Source organism: Staurois parvus, unplaced genomic scaffold, assembly GCF_062004578.1.
Source record: "Staurois parvus isolate SC_StPar_1 unplaced genomic scaffold, SC_StPar_1.0 ptg000156l, whole genome shotgun sequence".
In the NCBI taxonomy this organism is placed as follows: Eukaryota; Metazoa; Chordata; class Amphibia; order Anura; family Ranidae; genus Staurois; species Staurois parvus.
This window is the reverse complement of record NW_028317952.1, coordinates 798,699-806,903: the sequence shown is the minus strand read 5'-3', so window position 1 is coordinate 806,903 and position 8,205 is coordinate 798,699. Positions and strand designations below refer to the sequence as shown.

General features: G+C 48.5%; 1 pseudogene; it reads left to right on the top strand.

The window, feature by feature from the left end:
• The first annotated feature begins 208 nt into the window (after positions 1-208).
• LOC149463224 (uncharacterized) lies at positions 209-1,250 on the top strand (annotated as a pseudogene).
• The last annotated feature ends 6,955 nt before the right edge of the window (positions 1,251-8,205 follow it).

The window sequence follows — 8,205 nt, the reverse complement described above, 5'->3', positions numbered from 1 at the left end:
ACAGTATTATTCTTACTGTATGGTTATGCGCTGTTCTCATTCTGTTCACGTATGCTCAACTACATGATCACTATAACTGTTCAGTAAACGTTATTGTTTTAAAAGAACCGCTGTCTGTGCCTGTGTGGCATCGTGTACCCTCTGAATCTGTGGGCCCAGCCCTTGGTCTTCCTTCATTTGGCGCTGTGAGCAGGGTACATTGATCGCCATGCAGAACGCAACCGGTTCTGAGGCGGCTCCGGCCGTGGCCTCTGTCACCCCTCCTGCCGTGGGAGTAGCTCCGACCATGCGTTTGCCCGCAGGAACAATATTGAATCAGCTAGTGCGGTTTGATGGCCAGAATATTCTGTTAGAAGACTGGGCCGCACATCTTAAAAGCACCCTCAGATTGTACAATTTGGCACCAGATTTACAAACAGACGTGGCGCTGAACGCTCTGGAAGGGGATGCTAGACGCACTGTAATGCTACGTTCGGAGGAGGAAAAGAAGACACTGGATGCTATATTCTCAATTCTCGAGCCTATTTACGGAGAAACGGCCGGCACTGGCAGCCTTAGGTCCCGCTTCTTCACGCACTTCCAGCAGGAAGATGAGACTATTCCCCAGTTCGCCAATGCCCTTCAAGAGATATGGGCACATATACAGAAGAGAGGCCAGCGGTGCTAACGTGCTTGGAAATGGAGATCAAATCCTCCGGGATCAGTTCATCCTTAGATTGCACAGTCATCATCTTCGCCAGGCTCTCAGGGAGCGTATCCTGGTGGATGCTACATTGCAGTTTCAGAAGATACAAGCTGAGGCTGCGGCCCGAGACAAAGAAGCAGTGTATGGAGCTTACACCATGAGGATGCAGGCTGCAGGAAGTCAAAGTACTCCCTCTGATGGGGGGGATCTGCGAGAGGCAGTGGGGGCACTTAGTGCATCCCTGGGAGAAATTCAGAGACAGTTGGCACAGTTACAGGCTACACCAATGGCCCCAGTGCAGCCTGAGTACTGGCAAAGAAGTGCGGCCCCCATGGTTCCCCCTCTATTTCGAACAACTCAAGTGGCTGAAGTGAGAGACTCTACCATGCACCGGGCTGGCCTGGAACCATCCATAGGGGCACAGTTGTGTGGTCCTCCAAGGGACCGGAAAGCGAGGGGATCGCAGTGTTGGATTTGCCAAGAAAGAGGACATATCTCCCGTCAATGCCCCCTAAGGGTCTTGCATCCAGAACAGCCACCGTTAAACGGGAACCCCTCGTGGTAGTGGGGCGCACCATGAGGGAAGTCAGTTGCCAGGGTACCCCTAACGACCCCCGGGACCTGGTGACCGAAAGCCCTTACCTAAAAGTGCAGATTGAAGAACAGATGGTGGGATGTCTTATAGACACAGGATCAGAAGTAACCATGATGCCAGTGGAGTTCTTTGAAAGACACTTCGGCCACCTGATGAGGCCTGACAAGGGCACCGTGATCAAGCTGGTGGCGGTAAACCAGACTGCTATACCAGTGTTCGGAGTGGCATGGATGAGAATGAAGCTATGTGGGCAAGATGTCGGAAAGAAGGGAGTGGTGCTTGTAGAGAAACCGGCTCGGTGTGAATCCCCCGTTGTATTGGGGATGAACGTCCTGCGGGAACTGGACCAGCTCATGTTTACAAAGGAGGGCACGGGATATTGGAAGAAAACGACTTCCCACAAGCCTACCCAGAAGGCATTCCAGAGGTTGATCCAGACGTGCGGTATCTGTAAAAGTACCCCAGAAGATAAGCCGGTGGGAGCAGTGTATGCCCCATATGGAGGGGCCTGTACCATACCTCCGCGACAGGAGAAGATGATACGGATGTCTGTCGGCAGCCGGCGGAAACTGAATGGGATAGGGGTGCTGATAGAGCCTCTAGGTGTGTTGGAAGCCGGACGGAGCCCAGTAGTCGCCAAGACCATTGTGACAGTAATGGACGGCCATGTGTTAGTCCGGTGTGTCAACATACACGACCATGAAGTTACCTTTCATGCTGGAGAAAAAGTGGCTGAGTTATATGTGCTGCAAGGAGAACCACTCACAGGTAGCCAATTTGCCCTACGGGTTGTTGAAAATAACGTCTGGACCTTGGCAGTGAACCAGAACTCGGTGGAGGAACCCACGCCGAAGTGGAATGGCCAGCGGATTTTGGAGCAAATGGAAATTGATGCGAACCAATTCACCGCTGAACAAATGGAGAAGATTGAAGCAGTATTGTGGGAATTTCAATCTACCTTTTCCCGATGTGAAGAGGACTTCGGGTGCATCACGGCTATAGAACATGAAATACCGACTGGGGATACTCCCCCAATTCGAGAAAGATACCGGCAGATCCCCCTACCCTCTACCAAGAAGTGAAAATGATGCTGTCACAGATGTTAGACAGTGGAGTGGTAAAAGAGAGCCAAAGCCCGTGGGCCGCCCCAGTGGTCTTGGTGCAGAAGAAGGATGGGTCCTTTGCGATTCTGTGTGGATTATCGAAAGTTAAATGCTGCCACAGTAAAGGATGCTTTTCCCCTGCCCAGGATTGAAGCGTCATTGACAACATTACAGCGGGCCAAGTACTTCTCTACTCTAGACTTGGCGAGCGGTTACTGGCAAGTACCTGTGGCAGAGAAGGATAGGCAGAAGACAGCTTTTATCTTACCCATGGGCCTGTATGAATTCAACAGAATGCCCTTCGGGCTCACAAATGCTCCGGGTACATTTCAACGCCTAATGGAACACTGCCTGGTAGAACTGAACTTTGAGTCGATTCTGATATACCTGGATGATGTGGTAGTCCATGCCCCTACGTTTGAAGAACATTTGAGAAGATTACGGCAAGTGTTAAGTAGGCTCTGTGCTCATGGTCTAAAGGTCAAACCGAGGAAGTGTCATCTCTTCCAAACAAGCCTAGAGATGGGACACGTCGTATCAGCTGAAGGAGTTCGTCCTGCGGAGAGTAAGATAGAGGCAGTGAGCAAGTGGCCACAACCCAAGATGCTTCGAGAAGTGAGAGCATTTCTAGGATTGGCTGGGTATTATCAAAGATTTATCAAAGGCTTTGCGAAGATCGCTGGACCACTACACGAACTCTTGAGAGGGACCGCCCAGGGTCCGAAGACACGACCCATATCATGGTGACTGTCTCAGCAGCAAGCGTTCGACGTGTTGAAGAAAGCCCTGATTAGTGCCCCCATCCTGGCATATGCTCGGTATGACAGACCATTCACATTCTACACGGATGGAAGTCTGTATGGATTGGGAGCAGTGCTAGCACAAGAGTAAGACGGGCAGGAACGAGTCATTGCGTATGCTAGCCGATCCCTACGGGACTCTGAACGCAATCCAGACAATTATAGCTCTTTCAAACTTGAGTTGTTGGCGTTGGTCTGGGCAATGACTGAAATTTTCTCTGGGTATCTCACCGGAGCACAAGTCCTGGTAAGGACAGACAATAACCCATTGGCTCACCTGCAGAATGCGAAGCTGGGCACCTTGGAGCAAAGGTGGATGGCAAGGCTAGCGAAGTTTGATTATACCATCAAATACCGTGCCGGTAAGGACAACGCAAATGCAGATGCACTGTCTAGAGTCACCTGGAAAGTCCCAGCCAGTGAGGTGGATGAAGAGGATGAAGGGACTGAGATACCCGATCTGGGTAGAGTGCCTCAGCAGTCACCCGTGGCCAGTTCAAGTGGGGTGGCCACCCTTAACACAGTGTTACTGGGGAATACTGAAGAGGAATGGGCTCAGGTGCAAGAAGATGATCCTGACTTAAAGAAGATCAAACATTGGGTGAAGACTGGCCTATGGCCCAAGCTGGAAGAGAGAAGTCGCTTGTCCTCAGATGGATGGAAGCTGCTACAGCAGTGGGATCGGCTACGAATCCGAAATGGAATAATGCGCCGGAGGGTGTTTCAACCTACGGATCTTGAAGAAAGGTGGCAAATAGTGATACCCAGTAGCCTAGCCTGTAGAGTGGCCCTCGAGGGACATGAAAAGGGTGCCCACTTCGGAGCGGAGAAGACATACAAGTGGGTACAGAGATTTGTATATTGTCCACAGTTGGAGCGGATTGTCCGAGAAGTGTGCCAGAAGTGCCGAGCATGTGAGCTAGTGAAGCCTCCTGAACAGAGAGCCCCAATTTGAGTGATTAAAACGTCTGCGCCATTGGAGATACTAATGATTGATTACATCTTGATCGGCCAGTCGGTGAGGGGTCATCAATATTGCCTGGTGATGACTGACCACTTTACAAAGTTTTCTGTGGCGATACCTACCCGTGACCAGACGGCAGAGTCAGCTGCCCGTGCAGTGTGTCAACACTTCATCCAGGTGTACGGATGTCCGAAGCGGATTCATTCCGATCAAGGAGCTTGCTTTCAAGGAAAGTTAATGGGAGAGCTGTGTCGGTTGTATGGGATTGAGAAGTCAAGGACGACGCCATACCACCCACAGGGCAACGGGGCCTGTGAAAGATTCAACAGGACGCTGTTACAGATGCTCAGTACTCTGGAGAAAGACCGTAAGCTACACTGGCCCGAGTATTTGCCTGAACTGCTCTGGGCATATAATAATCGTGTTCATAACACTACCGGCTATACTCCACACATGCTGCTGTTCGGTCGTCCAGGGCAAGAAGTTGCCGAAATGAACTTTGGGCCTCTTTCGGAGGAGTTCCCCAGGACAGCTGACTCATAGGTGCAGGAGCACCAAGACAAACTGAGGACTGTTCATCGGCTGGTCAATGAGAAATTGCAACAGCAAAGCCCTAGGGATCACCAACCGGTGCAGACTACACCCTTGTTGCCAGGTGATAGAGTGTTGGTGCGCGCTAAACGGCCCACAGATAAACTGGATGATCGCTGGGAACCGCAGCCATATATTGTGAAACAGCAGGTCTTCTCGGAAGGCCCAATCTATGATGTCCAACGGGAAAGCCATGATGGGCCGACTCAAAGATTACACCGTAACATGCTCAGACCTTGTCTCTCAGAGAGTCGCCCCACGACAGTTAATTCTGGAGATGCTCAGAAGAGACAATCAAAGCCTGTGGGCCCAAGAGACATAGAGTGGTGGCTGACCCCTACGCTGCCTTTACAAACTGACGAGTCGTCCGCACCCCATGGTGCAGTATCATACACTGATCAGGAAGATGCGCTACCACCCCGGGAGGGGTCGGATCATGTTGCTATACCAACTACAGAGAACCCAATCCTTCGCAGGTCGGAGCGCTCCACGGCAGGTATTCCCCCTCAGCGCTATGCAGCAGACAAATTTATTTGGTAGTGTTGTCGGGACGCCAATATTTTAGTGGGGTGGCATGTAAGGGTGTGACGCATGGATTAATACTGGTGTGTAATGTTAAACTGCAATATGCTCTTTGGTCAGTAGATGGCAGCAAAGTACAAGAATCGATTTTGTAGTGACTTTTGTTAAGACAAGATAAATGCTTATTTACCCTATAAAGTTTAATGAATACTAATTTAGGGGCCGAGTAGGACCCTCAGAAGGGTCATAGTGAACTGTAAATGCAGGTTTGAGGCTACAATTAAGAAATGACTTACTGCATCACAAACTCTATGGGAAGGGGAGGAGTTCCTGTGCTGAGGAGGAAGTGGAGTCTGGGTCTGGCTGTTGGATGCTGAGGACGTCTGGGGAATCTGTGTGGGGCCTGGAAGAGGATTTACAGCTCACAGTGGAATCTGGCGAGGGCACCTAAGGAAGATTCACAACGAGACCAGGAAACAAGTGACTGTATGGTCCGGTTCCGGAGTGGGTCAGGAGAAAGCACCAAAAGCCTGCCAGGGAACCGTAAGTGCGGCTTTGCCGCAGCACATCGCACAACACGTGGTCTGTGACATTTTGGATATACCAGAAAGTTACAAGAGACACACTCCACTTTCCTTTGGATTACAAATAGTATTGCGCAATACTTAGGGTGCACCCCAACGTTATATCTTGCTCAGGAACATTCGGGCACAGCCAGGCTGCTTTCTGGACATTGGAGAAAAGTCTGCAAGTACGGGGTTAGTGTTAGACAGTATTATTCTTACTGTATGGTTATGCGCTGTTATCATTCTGTTCACGTATGCTCAACTACATGATCACTATAACTGTTCAGTAAACGTAATTGTTTTAAAAGAACCGCTGTCTGTGTGGCATCGTGTACCCTCTGAATCTGTGGGCCCAGCCCTCGGTCTTCCTTCACATACTGCAAGAGGTTAGAGCTCATTCGGCACGAGGAGTTTCAACATCTTGGGCGTCACAGGCTAAGGTCTAAACTGAAAACATATGCAAGGCAGCCAGCTGGAGTTTACCAAATACTTTTATACAGAATTACAAACTTGACGTGTGGTCAGCCTCCCACTGTCATTTTGGTAATACAGTTCTCACCTCTGCTTGTTCCCAGAAATAAACAACTATTATGCAGCATTGGTAGTGTTCTGTGTTTCTATTTACCCCCCCCCCCATTCTTGATTACATTGCTAGTTACATCCAGAGGTATGCTGTCATGAAGAGACCCAGGAATAAGGAAAATTGCTATCAAATACTTACCGTAATTTTTCTTTCCTGGGTTTTCATGACAGCATATTTCCCACCCAGTTTCTTGTCATGAGGAGAAATAGAATGCTGGGTAAGGGACAAATTCTTCTTTTTATTTGCTACTAAGGTGGTGCTTCTGGGGCAGAGCTGACCCGAGGTATGCTGTCATGAGGAGAACCCAAGGAAGGAAAATTATGGTAAGAATTTGATAAAAAAATTTTCCATATTTTGACGGGGGTGTTTCCCCTCTGTCTGCAGTGAAACACCCACTCCCTACAGGTTCTACACTGACCAGATCATTATGCCTCACATGTAAATGATTGGCATATAGAACACTTCATTAAACAAATACTTTAATTTCTTCTTCTCACATATAGAGCTCCTGAAACTTCTCCCCAATATGCACATTCATTTAAATCCCAGGATGAGAGAGAAAAACCCAAACAGTGTAATAACATCCAAACAGTTTTATTAAAATAAGGTTAAAAGGTACTCGCAAAATAAAATAGTGTATTGGCTCATAACAATCCTAATGAAGTACAAAGTATTCTGCAACACCCACTGTAAACAGTGGAGGAACTGAGCTGACCATGAATCACCTGGTCCTCAACTTCCAGATCGGCATCTGAGGTCATTTCCTGTTGCCATATAGTCACACCCTGATTTGTTTCATCCTTACGTAAGGATGAAATGCATTGGAGCATGGCTACATGGCAATCAGAAGTGATGTCAGATGTTGATCCAGTAGTGCCTTGGTTGAGGACTTGATGAGATGCAGTCTGCTAGGTTCCAGCACTGTTTATAGTGCATGTGGAAGCATACTTTGCACATCTTTGGGCCAGTCCTTGGTGTTCTCTCCCCTACTAGTGAAGACCATAATAGGGGCCACTAAGGAGGAAAATGTATCAATAGATTGATGTTAATAATTGGAATAACCCAAAAATCTACCCTGAGGCTGGTGGGTAGGGGCCAATTCACAGTATTAGACACCTAAGAAGGATAAAAGTACAGGCCACCATTGGAGATTTTGTGTCCTAGAAAAGGAACTTTAGGAACCTCCAAAGAAATTTATGAGACTGAAGCTTTAAGTGTATGCAACATTGGTTAAACACTCTGCAGGAAGACAGATCACCAGAATACCCGAGTAAAAGTGGCATGTGGAGAGTGGAGATAGCTGGGAACAGACAGAGGAGTCAGAGGACCAGAGGTGGAGATGCCACTTGGAGATGCTGCTGCAACTGATCAAGGTGGACAGGCAGGTTCTGCAGATGGGACATTTGGACTTGCTTCAATACTTGGGAGTCCAATCTTCAGAAAATTGCCTAAGTGGATCCTGAACACAGCTGGAGAGAGCCTATGTGACAGGCCCAACCAGGACATGGGCTTTTGGAGGGGAGCTAGGGGCTAGACTTCTAACCACTGATTATGGCCCATGGAAAGAGCAGATTACTCTCTAATGATGGACAACAACGTGATAAACGCTGAGAACGAGGCTTGGTAAAGACAATACAGCTTCCCTTCTGGAGTGGATGGAAAGGTGTAATATTAATCTTATACAGGTTAATGGTCAGAGGAAATATGGGGCCAGCTTGCAGTGTCATGATGGACAGATTATATAAGTGAAAGCAAACATCTGAAAAACAGCACATGTAATGTACTTGGTTTATTCA